The following is an 18170-nucleotide window of genomic DNA, read 5'->3' as shown; positions in this document are numbered from 1 at the left end:
CATCGTGCCTGCCATGACCTGATGCATTCAACTCCCCTGGTATCTCTTGTGGCCTCACAACAGTAAGTTAAAGGGTAAATATCTGAGGAGAGAGGGAACAAACAAGAAGTCTTAAAGCCCCTTCCCACCCATACAGGCCAGGGACTGGGTGAGCTGTGCCTCCTCTTTCCTTTCGAAAGATTTCAGCTCCAAAGAGAAGTTATCCCAGGCGAGGTACAGCAAAATGGGAACGACAGCCACGGAGCATGAAAAGGCTACAGAAATGTAATGGAAAATCCTCAATCACTGACGAGTCCTCTCATAACACTTATTGAAATAAAGGGAATATGACAAAACATAACACAATTGCACACAACACTGCTGAGAAATTGGATCTGGCTGCTGAAATCAGTTCCCAAACCTCTTCAAACACACAGCAGCTCTCATCAGTTAACTGTGTCCAAACCACGCCAAGCCAAGAAGGGACAGGCAAAAGGAGGTAGGTCACCAGAACCTGAGCTATCTGCAGAACGGAGCTGGCACCTAAATCTTTGCTGGCCTCTTTTGTCACTTGCCAAGGCTCAGATGTGGCATCTCTACTTGTTTCCTAATGAGAGGCGGCACAAAATTAAAGAGTTCAAGGGCTACGTCCATGGGACTTCTGTCTTAGCTGTTGTTGCATGAGTGAGTGAGGAGAGGAGCCTGAATATTAGATCTAGGAAGGTGAGTAAAAAAAGGGCGCTTTGTTTTCTTCTCATCATTTGTTTTTAATTCCAGATCTCATTCTTTCAAAATTGAGTTTAAACAAGAACAGGACAGATTTGACTCCTTTTGTGGAATAAATCAGCCTAACTGCTGAGGTCGGTGTTTTTGGACCAGCATAGACTCAGCCAAGGAAATTTGGTGCTGTCAGATTCATCCTTTAGGAAGGATGAAAAACAGCCACCCTGGCACTTCAAGTTTCTTCCTTTGAAGATGAAACAATTTAGAGTTGGTATCAGATGGCAGGAACTGAAAACTGTCCTTTTCCAGACTACCCAAAGATACTTTTTCAGTGCTTCAAAAGCTGAGCAAGGACATGGCCCACGCAGCCCATCAGGCACACAACAAGCTGGGGCTCTGAAAGACATCCCTCCTCTGCCTCCTGCCCCAGACTGCAGACAGAGACAGGGGCAGGAAACTGAGGAGAGCCACAAAATATTTAACCCACCAAAAGGGGCTTCAGATGGGATCCAAGGCCCGTGTTTCAGAAGAATCAAAGCACAGTCTGAGGCTTGCATAAAAAACCACACGCAGCAGAAAAACACCAAAAGCAGACTAGGAGAGGAAGAGGGAAAAGGAATGATTTGAGATTTTTTTTACCAGATCTAAAACAAGAAATCTATTAGTGAAAAATAAGTCTTTCCTCCACGGACAACCCAATTTCAGCATGAAGGTGCACATACACACAATATCTATAAAACTACACAAAACCAGCACATGCCATTGCTGCTTTTGTAGGGAGTAAGTACCACCAGGAAAGAAACACCTTTGAACCCAGACCTCTGTTTGCTTCCAGTCCCAAGTGACCCAAAAGAAGAGCTGTCTGAAGATGCTCAGTAGCGGGTCAATCTTTCCCAGTAGGTAGAAGAGCTATAAATCAATCGCTTTAAAATAAATTAATAATAATAATAATAATAAAACAACAAAAACCCCTGAGGCTTGCTGGGAAGAAGTGAAATTGGGGGAAAAAAGGTAAAGATGAAAAGAACCTGTAATCTCTTTAATGTGGCACTGAAGTTCTTATAAAGAGAAAGCACAGAAATGATAAGAAAGGGAAAGAAAGGAAAAGAAAGCAGCCCATTGACACCAGCTACAGTTTTTTTTTTAATGGGCATTAGGTCAGCAGGGCAGCTCCATCTGCCCTGCCTAAACCAGAGCTTTGATGATGTTACACGTAGTATTTTACTATAGATTTCATCCTGTTTGGCTGTAAGTTTATTTTTTTTTTGTGTGTATGCATGTATATCATGGCATGGATGATAGCACAGGGTTTTCCAGAGGGGAAAAAGGATGATTTGTAGGCAATAATGAAAACAGCAGGCGTTGGGTTGCACCTCAGCTGTCTTTTTTTGGGTTGGACAAGGGGAAAGGAGGACAGAAAGAAAGAGGCAGCAGCCAGGGGCTACAAAGGCCCCAGAGAGAAGGGAATAGGAGAATAACTAAGGAATGGCTTTGCCGTCAGGCCCCTGCACCCTGCTCTCCTCCTGAACTCAGCTATATGCACAGGAGCCACCATGTCCCCTTGTTGCTGCCCATGCCCACCACAACTCCCAAGACTCACCACGTTGGCTGAGACAACACTAATAAAAGACTTTTCTCTGCTACATTTTCACCAGTGATTTGCATCTACACGCAGATGAAAAGAGACCCCAGGCATTCTCCTCCAAACAGACTACAAAAAAGGAAAGATCATGAATCTACACTCTGCTTTCTTTGAAATTCCACTGTGCTTTTCCAACCTAATTCAATAAGGACTGTGTAAATAGACTGGAGCCTGTAAGAGTTCCCAGTAAATGAGTCGCCTGACTAACACCGATGAAGTTAGAGAACGTTTGCTAGGAGCTGGAGTCAACGCTTAAAACACAGACTGGAGACAGACCGAGCAGATTTGGAGCCTGGCTTTCAGAAAACCTTACCCCACAACCTCAGCAATCTCTTAAGTTTACCTAATGCATTTTAGCATGAAGTTTAGCATAAAGGCAGGTTAGCAATAATTGGACTATACTTTCTCCTAACACGCATGAGATCCCTGGAGAACATCGTTGTTTCAGCCAGCACAGATTCATGGTACACTCAACGGCACGCAACGCACAACTACACGCAACGCCTTCTCATCGAAGAGATCCTAGGAAGCCAAAACAAACCCAGAGCACATTTTTATGTCCATTACAATACACAAAGCAGGCATGTTACCCGAGGTGGTCACTGCTTCAGGAGAGCACAGCCGGCAGACACGAAGGACAAAGCAGAAGACACCCAGCACAGGTTGGGCCCCGCAGGGACACTGCTGAGGGATGTGCACAGACTCCCTCTGCCCTCGGGCAGGCGAAGCTGGGGCACAAAAACGCTCTCAAGACACAATAGGAAACTTCACATTCATAAGTTGCAGCAAGAACAAACAAGGGGTTAACGATTTCTGGCGGTTTTATTTTGCAAGGGGCAAGATAGAAAGGGGGATAAATTTTCAAATTTAATTTGACAATCCCTGTAGATTATATTCCAGGAAATTACTCTGTCATGTGAATACTGTTACTGAATGACATTTTGGTCCCATTATCTCAGACTCTTTTTGGCATGTATGTCAGATGTGATTCACCATATGTTTAATGACATGCAACACACTGGTTCAAATATATCCTACTAATGCACCCAGCCAAGAGAACCTTTATTTTCTTATGTTTCATGTTACAACTTAACTCAGAAATGCCTCAGTTAGTCACACAGTCCTCCTCCAATTTTAAGATCTCCCATGTAGATTTATGGAACTTTAAACAACAAAAGAAAACCTCCCGAGACAGATAAAACTTCTTTTCATAAATTTGAGAAAGGCGGGATACCATTTAACTGTTAGCACTGGAGATGTCCCGATCCTAGTATCTTCTCCAGCATTTTTGAGCTATTCTTGTGAAATGGTTTCTCTGTATGATAACTAGATAGGATTTTTATAGTGAGAATGTTTCCCAGACCAATAGCTCTTCCCCAATCCCAATTTGAGTGCTGCAAAAACAAAACAAGCGCCAATCCCTGCCCCAAAGAGTTTACACTGTTTCCTTCCTCAAAGAGGAGTTAGGAGGATTACTAGCTGTAAACTGCTTTGAAGATAAAAAAAATAAAAAAAAAGCAAGTGCTAAATATTGCTGTCCCCATGAGTCAACACATACTCCTCAAAACTCTCTACTAACCATTTATACCATGACAAAAATAGTAATTTTGAGCAATAAGCTCGATGCTTCACAATCGGTGGCTCAGGAACAACAAGCGGCATCAAGCGTTACTGTCTGTGCTAACAGCTCCTCACAGGCAACTCTGTGTGAAGGTTAAACCCAACAAATTTCCACTTGTGCAGTCAGGCAGATTTTGTTCAGCCCCTTTTTGGCCCAACGAAGGCAAGGCGGTGAGGGTGCTTCTGCCCTGCAGAGAGCAAAGAGCAAGAGGTGTCCACCAGGGTGACCTCAGCCCTTGCTGAGGGGGAACCCTCCTAGGTTTCCTACCTGCTCACCTCCATCCAGCTGCTGTTGTGCCGAATTTCCACAAAATAATTTGGCACCGAGCCTCTGCCAAACAGGGTTTGGGGCAAGGAGTGGCCAAGAAGCACCAGTCACCCCCAGCAGTCCCTGTGAGAAAAGATCCACAGGCTGGCAGCGTGCGTGGATCTAGCCATGCTGTCACTCATCCTTTTTGCCTATATAATAACAGAAACCAAACCCCAGACTCACTCCCAGGAACTCACTGCCCCCCACTGCAGGGCTTCTGATCACCTGCAATAAAATCCAGCACCTGCAAAGCAGCCACAGACTAATTTTCAGATGTGGCCAGGACCCAGGTCTCCAAAACCATTTGATGGGACCCCCAGGAGTTCAATGCCCTGGAAAAAAACCTGAGGTCCCATGTGTTGTATACAGGTGTCTGACAGCACTGCTGCGAATCTGCTGACCATGGTGGTGGCTGGGTCTGCACCGCTACCCCAGGTGGACATGGAAGAGGCCACTACACCTGAGCCCAGTGCTGTGGATACACCGCAGAGCACAGTGAGGTTTTTAGGAGGAGAAGCAACATCTTTGATACATACCTATTGCTGTGCAGAGACCTGATGGGCACAGCAGCGCGCTGGTTGGGAGGTAAGAGACACATTGCAGAAGGGAGGTGTCAGGAACAGGCGCGCAGGGGCTGTGATTTGCGGGTGTAATTCGCCAGCTAAGCCTACTAGGATTTTTTTATACACGCTACGAAGACTTCCCATTAAACCCACCGGGTTGAGGAAGCGATAAAATCACGCGCAGGCAGGATGAGAGGGCAGCTGGGTTGCCAAGAAGCAGCGTGCAGCCAAGCAGAAGGGGATCTGCAAACGCGGCCGTGGCACGAAACGGTGGCTGCAGGAGGGGCTGACGAGTCCTGACTGAGACCCTGTGCAGGAAGGGGGCTGCGGGAAATCCCAGCCATCGCTGGAGGCACAGCGAAGCCCCTCCTGGAAACCCAGCTCTATGGAAGTCACCGTCTCCCTCCTCTCCTTTCATCACATCCCCGCCTGCTTCCCAGGCTCAAAACCCACCTAAAAGCCACCAAGATGATACAAGGTGCTGTAGGCTCTGCTAGCCTTGCACCACTTTTAACACACTGAGCATCCCTCCAATTTCCCTGCCACCTCAGGACTGTCCCAAGTGTAACACCGCCGTCAGGAGTCGATCCAAGTGACACAATTACTCAGCCAGACGTGGCTGGAAAGAGATACTCAGCCGTCCTCGTGACATGCATGAAACGCACCCTCAGGTCTTCACAGACAGCAAAGGAAGTTGCTTTTGGAGCTGAGGAAGAGCAGCGGCACAATTTCTGCAGCACCAGACCCAAGCACGATGTACAGCTGCAAGAGGCAGGGCTGCACGTTATGCTGCAGCTGCAGGATGCTGAGGTTTCGGTCCCTAATGTGCACCAAAAGGCTTGTGCTCATTACAAAAGCAGCCCTTACCAAGGGTGTGCTGCCACAAGCAAGCTGCTTCTCACCTGCTCACAAGTGCTTTCTCCTAGTGCTATCCAAATATTTTTGAAGGGGCTGAGCCTGGCTCATTGAATTCCTCTGAAATTTCGCTCCCGACTCCACCAGAAGGGGGTCAGAGCAGGAGGCAGCTCCTTGCCCACACTCCTTGAGCACCAGAGAAATGGTCTGGCCACGGTCACTCAGCGGGCTCTTTTATTTCAGAAAAAAAATAATAAAGAAATTGGAGAATAAGGTTGCACCAGGAATAGGGACCACAGAATATTTTAGACCAGAGCTAAAAAAAACCAAAAAAAAACAACAACAAAAAACACCACAAAACCAACAACCTTTTTGGTGACAAATACACTTCCCCATGCCGCAGGACCTCGAGTCTTCTCCTGGAGAAGCTGCAGGGTGCTGTCCTTGCTCTTCCTCCCCACCCATGCTCACTGTCCTGCCTGAGACCCAGCTGGGGCTGGACTCATCCCTCGCAATCCTGACTGGGTGTCGGGGAGCAGCACACACAGCTACAGCCCGGTTTGAGCTCATTTTGAGGAGCACAGACAGGAAACGTGCCGGGTTTGTTTGCACCTGAGCCATGACTAACGCTGGCAGGGAGAACGGAGACAGCTCAGACACCAGCGCAGCGCTCGCTGCGTACGTGATGCTCCTCCCGAGCCTCAAAAGCAGCGAGATGGGGCCTGAATGATGCCACCCGTGCAAGAATCACAGCTGCATCGCAGGCAGCTACTTGGGATGCAAACCCCGTGATGCTCACCTCCACTGCATGCGCCGGGCTGCGAGACAAGGGCGTGCTCTCCAGTACGTAAGCAGACGTGCAGATTGAAGAGCTCCTGCCTTCAGGGTGCCAGCTCCCTCTGATTTCCAGCAGACCCCGTAGGGAGCAAGCAGTCAGCGAGAGACAACGCTACCAAAAACCTCCCGCGGCAGCCAAGGTGGGGGAATTGCATCCTGGGGAGCACAGGGAGCTCCGGGGAAGTCTATTGTGATTTTTGTCACTTCCCATCTTCCTCCTTGCAATTTACCTGGCTCTCTACTCTGTCCCTTGTTGTTCTCACCTTCCAGGCAGACACAAAGGTAGCAGCGTGGGTTTTGAATCAACCAGGACCAGCGGAGAGGAAAGGAAGCAAACCTGGGGCTGGCTTCAAGCATGGGGAGTGAGGGTTTTGGGGAGAGGGAGAGGCTCCAGCGTTGGTTAGATGGGGATTTGGGCCAGATTACTGGCCTGCAATACAAAGTGTGAGCAGAGATATTAAACCTTCATAAGGACAGAGGGCACTTGGTCTTGCCTTGGTCTGCCAGAGGTCATGCTGTGCCTCCCAAAATGACATGCTGGTCCAAGCTTAGTGTAAACTGAAAACCTACAGAGCGCCTTGCACTGCTGCTCACCCCTAGGAGAAGCCCTGAGTGCTCAGGCTCTGCTGGGGACCAGCTGAGCTCTTCCACTGCAGTCTGTGTTTGCAGCACAGCTTTTATTCCCCCGTGCAAATCACATCTGCCTTTTCAGGAAGACTCTGTATGACACATCTACCCAAACAAAAAAGAAGTTTCTCTTCTCTGCTTCTTCCCTCCTAGAGAAACTCTTCTTTTTTTTTTTTTTTTTTTCCACCTCAAAAGCTGTTTTCCAGGGCAGATTGGATGAGCTGGACCTGCCACATCACATGGTCCTTGGAAGCCTGAATCACTCGCAGCCCAGGTCCTGTTCCCCACACGTGCTCCTTGCCCCAGCAGCCACTGCTCACCTCTGCAGCCACCTTCACCTGGGCACAATCGAGCCCCTGTCACCGTGCTCCCCATCACGTTGTCCCTGGCACAGCAGGACCTCCCTCTATTCACCAGCAAAAGTGACCTTGGCTGATGCTTTACAAGCCATGTTGAGACCCCTGCTTGCTACAAAACCAGTCAAATCTGATTTTGCAGCAGGGAAGTTTTGATTCCTTAGCAGTAAGATATTAAGCTCAATCCTCCCCAGAGCCCACAGCAGTCTCCAACACCTTCCATGCACAGAAATATGGGATGCCACCCAGAAGAATGCTTTTAAGAACTGCCCAACGCGCTGTTTGCAACACTACAGCAGCAATACTATATTTTTTTGTTGCAATAGCATGCCTTCAGCATAAATAGGGAGGAAAACTGTAGGTATGAGAGACGAGCCATGCTGCTTGGAAGGGGGAAGGATAACAGCCCTGTGCCAGCCTTCTGGGAAGCGAGGGACCTGGTGAGACGTGATGGTGGTACGTGATGGAGATACCTCTAGTTTCAGAGTCTTCTGTGTAAGTCAAAACACCGAACAGCCTCCCTTCCCTCCCTGCAGGAAATAAAGGTGTTATTTCCAAATAACATTTCAGTACGAGATGAAGCGATGCGACGAGAATGGAGACGAAGTGTGCGATAGTGGAGTTAATCACAGCAAAGAGGGGTTGTGAGGGAATCCCACGAGACCAACACGTTTATTTCATTATTATATCACAAATGACATTAAGTATCCACCGAGTCCCTCAAGGCAGAATTCCTGCATAAAAAGCATCCCCGCTCACCAAGCGCGGTAGAACCTGCAACCGTTCTATAAATAAAAGGTATTTACAAAGAGAGCTGTTAAATATTTATTTTCCTCTTGAGACCAAGTTCTCTGTTCATTCGTCTCCGCCGCAGTACCAGGGAGCGGAGGAGCTCACCTAAAAAAAGCCCAGGAATCGGTCCAGAGCCCGGGCTGGCCCCGGGCACCAGCCTCTACAAGCTGGCGAGGGAAAAAGCATCCAACCTGGCACGGAAGCAAACAAAACGGGCATGATCTCACCCAGCAGGCAAAGGTAGAGCGAGGAAGTCTGGCGACAAAGCAGCGCTTAATAAACACCATCAAACCGCCCTGTCCCGACACAGCCAGCTTGGCACCGGGCATTTCAGAGCAGCGACAACCTTCAGTTGTCAACTGCGACTGCAGATTTGCATCACATTTGCTTTGTGTCTTGGGAACGCGCACACGTTTCTCACAACTAATGAATTACAGTGATTTCTTTTTTTTTTTTTTTTTTTGGAAACTGACAGTTCTGGGAGGGGAAGGAAAAAAAAAAAACAAAAAACACAAATCAACCACCAAAACCCATGGCTAACCCTTTGTAGTAGCGATTGTAATAGTCCCTACCCCGGCTTGCCAAAAGCTGAGTTTTAATTAAATATTAAAAAGCTATTTGTTAAAATAACGTTGCCGTGGCAACTGGAGAAAGCTAAAATACCCCAGCATTTCTGACTCACGGCATATTAATCAACCTCCAGCTATTATATAATGAGCACCCCCCCTGCCAGCGCCTGTGGCCCCGGAGCCGGGCAGTGCTCGCTGCTGGACTCTGCCCCCAGCTCGGCGGGGTTGACCCTGGCCACTCACAGGAGCTCACGGATTTTGGGGAAGCCATGCTGGGGGTGTGCACGTCCCCATGGGTGTCCAGGGACAGGGGGGCTTGGTGTGGGGAGCGTGGGTGGTGGTGGCGAAGGGGTGACACAGCCCCTTCCCTGCCAGCCCCCTGTTTCTCATCGGGACACCAGAGCATCCACTCCCCATCTGTTTCTGCCAAGGATTTTCAGAAATTGTTGGAGTTTTGTCCTGCAGCGGGTGCCTTCCGACCCTCAGGCCAACTGTGCAAACTCCGAAGAAGAGAAGAAACCTTGCCAGTGTAGAGCAGCCCTGCCCCTTCACGCCAAATCTCTTTATTTTATATATTTAAAACAACAAACGGGCACTCGCTGCCCTGGGAGGCTTTTCCAAGGGGACACTGCTTGCACTGAAGGCACTGGGACTTCTCCCGTTGCCTTCATCCATGCCACGGTGTCACCGTGAAGGAATCACTGAAGCGAACTGCTGCAGGAGGGAGTTGAACATCGAGGTCCCAGGGCAACGCTGATTTGAGGGAAGAGGAACCAGAAGCAGAAGCACAGCTGCGTGGCTCAGAGTCACGGACAACCTTCCCCTTCACAGCGACTTCATTTTGTTCTTTTAGCCCCCCCACTCCTTTTTTTATTTTTATTTTTTTTCCTAATGGAAACTAAATACCTAATCACGTAGTTATTAATCAAAAGGAATGTGGTGAATATTACAGCATTTGTAGGGCAGCTTGGTTTCCTGCTGCTTTGTTTGGGTGTCACAGGCTGTGACTATGACAACCGCAAGCAGTTATTGGACTGATGTCATTAGTGACATCATGCTTAATGGAAAAGAAAAGGAAGAAGAGACACTACCAAAAAAATACAAAGAATGGAACAAAATCTGCTTTATTCTCTTTCCTCCTGCCTCCTGGACCGGGTCCTTAGGGATGGCCACATTGGGGCTGCTGGAAAGCCAGGCAGCATCAGCCCTGGTCTTAGCAAAGCTCAGGAGGTGCTGAGCACTCGGGAAAAGCTGCCCTCCTCCCTGCCCTGGCCACAGGACAGAGGTGGACTTGATGTTACACGGAGGAAATCTCCTCACCCTCTCCTGGCTGGGGGCCGAGGGCACCATCCAGTGCCTAAGCACAGTGCTGGTATTCAGAGGACACCCCGCTGTCAGAGCTTTGATAGAAAGTATTCGTCAAGTCATTGCTCAAGCTGCAAATAGCAAAAAAAAAACAACCCAAAACAAAACTAAAAAAAACCACCACCACTACCACCAAAAAAAATCCTGAAGTCCCCCAAATCTATTCAAACCGTATCTGGCAGAGAAAGGTCCCCTGCAACAAGAATCCCCTTCACAGTTACTCATCTGGGAGTGCTGATAGAAAATGGGTGAGATTTCCAAGTTACCTTTTCCCAGCTTTTCCAATGCATACAATGTGCTTCTTTGCCCTTCGTGCTCTCCTGCCAGACCTGCCATGTCTCAGCAGCCCGATGCTGCAGCATGCCCTGGCACCACCTCGTCCCCCCACACAGCATCTCAGCATGGGACAGCAGCCACACCACAGCTGCTGATGTTCATCCTCAACTGGATCTGACCTGGAGGAAGCTCTCCCCCTGCCTCCTCCCAGGGCTTGGTCCTTCCTCTCTCCCACAAGAACAAAACCCCATGGAGGGGAACTTCCCAGCCGAGCAGCTCTCCCCTCTCTCCATAGCACCTCTCCAGGCTGAATGCCTGGTCCTGAAGCATTTTGCAGGACAGTACAGGAGGGGTAATGCAGAGAGCAGATGTTCCACCTCCGGTTTCTCCTCTACCTTCTACGTGTTGTTTCTCATTTGGCAGTGCCCCGCTACAGCCATCTCATGCTGCCCAGTTCTTTTTGGCTTCGGCCAAGCAGCCTTTCACATGCCAGGGTGTTACAACACAAGTAAATGGGGATTTACTGTCTCCTTCCACCGCTGAAAAATGGCTACTTCTCACTGCAATAATTTCAGAGCCATCTGAGACCGTACACAAGTCACCTGGGCGGCTTCCAAGCAGCCTGCTCTTCTGTTTTATCTCTCACCCTCTTAACACAGCCGTGATATATCAGAGCCTCCTGCACCGCTGCGTTGCTTTGACTTAACAACCCAGACAGCATCCACCTTGGACCAGCCGTCTGCCTTTGAAGAGCTGGAGCACAGCACGGGCAGGTCCCCGTGTTTACTCCTTCTGCAGCAGTGAGCACCGCATGGGTGCGTTAGGACAAGGATTTGTCAGGGCTTCAGAGGTGCTTGCAGAGCAGAGGCCAAATTTCAGCACTGCCTACTTAACAGAAAACAAAACGCTCATCTCAAAGAGGAGGTTGCTCAGCAGCGCTTCTAATGGATGGACATATTTTGAGAGACACAACGTGTAACGTGGCACCTTTCTGCTGAATTTATTCCCCCACACCACCTCCCTGCAGCCAGCATGGCTGTAGGGAACAAGGCCAGAGCCCCTTCTGTGTGGTGCTTTCTAAGTGATGGGCAAAAAATAAACCCCACAGCTCGATTAGCAGGCCTCATGCGGCATTAAACACCAAGGAGTGGGGAGAAAATGCTTTTGATCCAAAGGGAGATTACAGACAACAGAACTTACTGAGGACAAACAAACCCAAAACACCATCACAATCTCACACCATTTTTCTCCCAGCAAAGGACTTTGTGCTGGTATCCCTCACAAAAAGCTGGAAGCAGGATTCCCTACTGCTGGGTTTCTGCTTACCAATTTCTGAATGCCTGCCAGGTATTTATTTAGCAATTTTTACCACGTCTTTTTTCCGAACACTGATGGACTCGGTTTCTTTCCTCTTAACATAACAAAGGCCTTTATTTTTTTCAGGCTGATTTCAATTTGGGGTTTTATTCTGCTCTAGCCCAAATAGATTTGTGTTGGTGTAACACAAAACAGGCTGTATGCCACTGAAATATAAATGGAAACAAAATTCTCCTGATTTCCAAGTAACCATAGATTTGTATCACCACAGAAGAGGGTAAAAATGGAATGGGCTTCGGGCTGCTTTTAAACACCTCAAAAAACCCCAACCCCTGTACAGCTGCTCTGCTAGGAAAACTTACAGAAAAGCAGTGAAGCCCGGAGCAGTGGTACCCAAACACTCAAATTTTAACCCTGTTTCCCTATGGCCTGGAGGAGCCGCCCTGGGGCACACAGAGGTTTGTGTTGTGCAGCCCCAGCTCTTGCAGCTCAGGAGCTACAAACCAGCCCCGGCTTCTTTGGCAATGCAGAGGAAGAAGCCATGGGGTGGCTGCTGCTCAAATATATGTGCATATACTCATAATCATAGAATATCCCGAGTTGGAAGGGACCCACATGGATCACTGAGTCCAACTCCATAAAATATTGGCCAAAGTGCCTTGGAGCAAGGGAGGGAGCCAAGCCTGCAGATACCTCATGTGGTGTAAAAGTGGCTCTGAAGTTATTTGACCAGATTAGGGAAGAGCTAGATACTGGATCATTTTCTGTTTTGGTGACAGGGCTGGGAAGCTGTACACACACACTCAAAAACCACCTCACGGCAAACCCATGTTCTTCTCCCCTTCCAAAACACACAGGCTTTCTTCCTGAGGAATTCCTTGCCTCAACTCTCCAGCAATGTTTTGTCTTTTAATGGCTGGTAGGGCTTGAAAATAACAAACAAGCTTCAGATGGTGCTAATGGTCCATTCTGCTGACCATATTCATAGTTAAATGCATTCGTGTGGTTCATATCTGTAGCGAGATAATTACTCAGCCTATGTGGTAATACAATGCTGGCTACATTTTGTGGGTTGCACAGAGGTGCCAAAGACACACAACTGGTTCCAAAGCACTGGAGTTGCTTGCTGTAAACAGTTCTAAAAATGTCTTTTTCTTTTTTTTTTTAATTTTCTTTTTATGCTTCCTTCTGTTTGAGCAAACTCGGGGTTCTCACTTAAAAGGAAAATAGAAATAAAGCAGCTACTCACAGCACTGCGTTTCTTACATCCTGGGAATTCAGTTCTTCTGCCTCTCAAGGCGAGCAGAACTTTAGATACCTACAAAAGAGGGGGAAAGCTCTGTAAGTCAGGGAAAGAAAAAAAAAAGGAGAAAACTGCAAAACAGCAAACAACCCTTCCACTCTCTGCCCACAAGTTTTTTGACAAGACCTGGGAATGCTGACTGACAGGAACTGCAGCAATGTCCACTGACCACCGACAGGATCATGTGAAGGTTTGGTGCTCCAGCATGTACAGTAACACCACATAACTTGGGGGCCTCTGGGGAAAAAGAAAATCCACATTTCTGAGGCCAAAATGACAGTGGGGAGCACTCACAGAGGGATGCCCTGCCATCCTGCCGCGTTGGACTGGAAATACCCACAACACATCTGCTGCAGGCATGGGCCAGAACCAGCTCTGGCTACTGGGAGCTTCGATAAAATGTGCCTGGCTCATCGCCCTTCTCCTTCAAGGGACTCACCTGCTGGGTCCTAAAGCTAAAGTTTGCTTTCTTTGGTTTTGCTTCCTTTATTTTTTTATATATTTCCCCCCTCAGCGCTGGGAGGGAAGGGTTTGGCAGTAGCAGCTGTGCATGTGTGTGTACACACAACTGAGAAACACCCTGCCTGAGGGGCTGCGAAGAAAAGGAGAGGGGAAAATAAGTGGTCACAGGACCAGGCTGAGAAAAAAAAAAAGCAATCCATCCAGCTGCAAAAGCAGTACATCCAGCCAAATACCCTGCTCGCCAGACAGAAGCTTATCGATCGCTTCAGCGGTGCCCACAGCACCGCCTGCATCTTCAGCTCGAGCTGAGGAATTTCAGTAAAAAACTTCATGCTCTCCGCGTTATCTGGACAGAGGAAGGCTGGCTGGAAAACCTGACAGCAAATTAGAAAGAAATCACTTGGAGTCTTTCGCTCCTTCCCAGCAGCAGGTCAGGTGTTTTTTGGCTCTTTTCAGAGGAAGCCACTGTTTGATTTCCTGAAGGAATATCAGAGCTACTCGAGGAGTTGGGAGGCCAGGAGCTGTTACACAACCAAAAGATGTTTTCTAAGAGCTTAGAATAGAAGAAGCTGCATGTTTATTCATAGATAAAAGGGAAACTGCTTCCCATTTTGCTCCATCTCAAAGTAAGGCAAAACACGAGTTTCACTGAATTGTAACTGAGAAACTGGTGTTTACCCCTCCACCCGCTGAAGGGACAGAAAGTGCTTGGCACCAGAATTTTGGGTTAAAATCCCTCAATTCTCCCATTCTGTGCTACAATCCTGGTGCCAAGCAGTTTCTGTCTTTAATGGGCTTAGTCTGCTTATCTTATGTTGAATACACCCTCTGAAATCCTGCCTTTTCAGTGCTGTGTCCAATGCATAGAAGTGGCCCCATGTCTTCCCAACAGGACCAAAAATGCCCTTACAGATAAAATGCTTTCAGCCACTAACAAAATTGCCTGTAGTGCTAAGTAGCCTCATTTCTAACCTCTGGTTAGGGAGTCAATTGAAATAAATACATTATATAAAGTGCCATCGCTTCTTAGGACTGTATAATGAGCTTCACAATTTTTGGTGCTTTTCCTAAAGACTCAGCTAGTGAAGTTTCTGTGAGGATCCCAGCTTTAGGAGATGTAAAGCAAGAGGAAATCTCCTGGGTGATTAAACCCAGTCCCTCGCTCTTGTGCCGCACCACGCAATCCTCTTCAGAATTCACGGAAAAAGTTTCTACCCCTCGTGGCTATGAGAGCATGATTTAAGACAGCAGCTCAGAAACGTGTTGGTAATATACATATATACATATATATGCACACATATCTCAGATCTTACAAACAACCTGACGGTTCTGGGAGATCTGCTGCTGCTTTTGAAAGTCTGGAGTTAGGCGATTGCGGAAGAAGTAGTCACGACACATTTCGCACAGAAATGCCAAATATTTCTTTGCATCCGGTAGGTAATTGCTAATACCAAGAAATTAGGTCTTGCCCAACGTTGTTCAGCCTGAGCAGCTACTCCTGAATGGCTGCTCCTGAAGTGCTTTTTGCATTACCCCAGACCAGCTCAGGTCAGGGGAAGCTGCACTCATTCCTCAAAAATGTCATTTTGCAGAAGTGTGTCACAGCCATGGGACCAGGTGAAGGCAGAACAGATCTCTCCCAGCCACAGACAGGCACCTGTGAATGTGCAGCCACGCTGCCTTCGGACCACAACCTGCCTTCTTCTACATGTGCCACGTACACGGCTGCGTGGTCACGGACAGGAACGGGAGAGATTTGTATCCGCTGGCTCCAGCGTGGTGTCCTGGCGAGCACACGTTCAGAACAGGTGACAGTGATTTATGAATTGCCACGCACCACCTGACTCACAGGAATCGCCTCCGTGTGCTTGTACTTGGCCTGCAGCCTAGGGAGGACAACTCCAGCTCCTTCCTTCTCTGCTTGCCAACCAGCAGGCGCAACCCAACCACCAGCCCCAAGCCCCGCTTCGTCATTCTGGACGCTTTCCAAAAAGAAAAGTGGCATCTCATGTCAAAACAACGACAACAAACAGAAAACCACAAATAAACAGAAAGACTTTAACAAGTGTGTCACTCTACGAACATTAGCAGGTTTCTGCAACCCAAACATCACAGCGCTAACCACCTGAAAATGGGATTATTTTTCATTGTTCGTAAGAGATTTACCCCCAAAAAACAGATTGTTGAAATATCTTTAGTGAACTAAAATGTAAATCCAGAGCTGCTGTTAGGGCCGAGAAGAGAAATAGCTGTACTTTTTAGCAGCTTGACAGTAAGGTTCCTTTGAGACTCTTTCAACCTAAGGAAATTATCAATTTTGCAAAAGAACACTATACAAAGAGAAATGGAGTTGGGAGTCCTGAAAGCACTTGCTTTCCCCAGCTGCACTTGAGTCGAGGAAAAATAAAATCCAAACTCCTCCTCTACCTCTTTTCCTGAAAGATGCCAACTGGGTAGTTTGATCCCCACTGCCACTCTGCCCGAAGCATCAACGTGGAGCAGGTCACACCTCCAACGCCAACCCTCCACCAGCTGCAAGCAGCCCCACAAGGCTTTGGTGACCCATCACCATGCTCCCAACCTCTGGCTGCCCCAAAATGCCAGGCTTGGGCTGTCCCATGGATTGGGTAAGAGAGATGCAATGGGGAGGAGTCCTCAGCCCTCCATCTGCCTGGTGGCTTTTGGCTTCCCCCATCCATTGACCATGCCCTGCCTGAGACATCAAGGCTATAGGACAATGAAGTCCAAGTCAGCTCCTCACCCCCTGGTGTCTGTATCCCAATAGGCATTTATTAACTTTTCCGTCTAGCTTATATCTAGATTTCCCAAAAAAAACCTACCATGATAAAAATTACAACCTTAGTGAGCCGAATTACTTTGAGCACTAGAATAGAAATGCCTTCTATCAAATTAAATATTCACAGCTGTAGATAGTATTCCTGGCATACCCAAAGTGCTACCATGGGCCAAGCCAGACCATCTCACAGTTGTTCTATTTGCAGGGCAAAAGATGAATGCAGAGTTGGAAGGTTCAGCGTAGAGTTTAATTAAACCATCCCTGCCCCTATCCCTAAGCCAAACCCATAACAAAAGTCCAGAGTTTCCATCAAAGAACTGAATGCAGTGAAAAAGCCGTTAAAACAACCACCACCACCAAACCATGAAACAAAACCCCACAGAACTGCCCAGAGGTCTCTGCAAGCACATGAATCATGTGCCACACCATGCGACTGGGAACACCCGGTGGTGCCTGGGGATGTCCCTGCACCTCTTCATCCCCAGCAACCTCATCCTTGCCCCACTGGGCACTCGGCTGCCCTTCCCCAGCACTGAAAGGGATGGTGAGAGAGGCAGGAGGGACTCCGCAGTTTCCTCAGGTGTGATGAAGGGAGGCAGGCGAGGCTGGGAGCAGGAAGGCTGCCGCAACTTCTGGCATGGCATGGGCAAAGAAGGAGACTCCTGCGAGGGTCCCCTCCACCTTGGCAGCATGACAGCCACGAGCACAAGGTCCTGATCCATGCCGTGTCTCCACTCAGCTCATACAGCCTCTTTGAACCTCAGCTCACCATCGTTTTGTTCAGGGGGAACCAAAGGACTGAACCCAAATGAAAAAGAATGGGAAAGCATCGCTCCAAGCCGATTACATTCGCTTTTCAACACATTCCTAGCTGTGGATGTCAGCACAAGAGAAAGACATATTACTTTCTTTTCTATTTTCTTAACTGTTCCTAGTTTCCCTCAACAAATCAAAGCGTTTTCTTGAAGGGTGAGAAATCTCAGTTTCGTATACTATTTTAAATTGGCAGCAAGGGCTTTAAAGCAAAGAGAAGAATGTTTGACTGTGTAAGAAAATTCAGTGATGTCCTGTAGCGGAATGCTTTCTGGCCAGGAGAAAGTTCATCATTAATTTATTTGGCTTTTAGCAGAGTTAATTTATTTCACATTATTTCTCTTATCCCTTCCATTTCAGACTGCCACCCTCTGGATAGTTACCTATGAGACAAGGCAGTAAAGGTTCGCCCAGAGTAATAAATGCCTTTGGAAAGCAGTTGTCCAACTCTCCTCTGCCAAAACCATGACTGATAACTGTTTTCCAACACAGTGGTTGCTACAGTAGCACTGCTGTAGGACACTTTTGCTGCCCAGCATAGGTACAGCAGTAATTTTTATTTGAGTTTTAAACAAATGAGCTGTACACTATCCATTTGCTTCTCAGTTTTCAACTCGAAGGGATGCCGAGCCCTGGTGCTGAGATCCATCCAGGTGTTATCAAGCGAGTTTGCTTTAGAGACACAGAAAATGTGGTACATTGGGGACCAGCCAAGAACCACACGCTCCTTCCTACCCTCCACAAATATTTAAGCTTGGAACAATGGCACTGCTAGAGAGGAAAAGATCAACAGAGAAAAGAAAACTGAAGTGAACAGAAAGCAAAACTACGCTAACACATGCTAGGCCCTACGGTCTGAACACACGTGCCAATTTGGAAAGGACAGGGGTTATCATTCGAGATTGCCTATAGCAGGGATCCCACAGGATGCAGACAGCAGGCAAGCAGCATCACTCCGTGTGTG

At 47.9% G+C, this 18170-nt stretch overlaps 1 protein-coding gene across 2 annotated transcripts in view; it reads right to left on the bottom strand.

Moving 5' to 3' along the window:
• The window catches only part of ZHX2 (zinc fingers and homeoboxes 2), a 67929-nt gene that overhangs the window by 27524 nt on the left and 22235 nt on the right, over window positions 1-18170 (bottom strand). For both annotated transcript variants that reach the window (XM_084306739.1, XM_084306738.1), the window contains exon 2: window positions 13081-13149. The gene's annotated coding sequence lies outside the window, so the exon portion shown is untranslated. The remainder of the gene's footprint in view (window positions 1-13080; window positions 13150-18170) is intronic.

The sequence above is a fragment of the Netta rufina genome, assembly GCF_964035555.1.
Source record: "Netta rufina genome assembly, chromosome: 2".
Lineage (NCBI taxonomy): Eukaryota > Metazoa > Chordata > Aves > Anseriformes > Anatidae > Netta > Netta rufina.
This window is presented reverse-complemented; position numbering and strand designations above follow the sequence as displayed.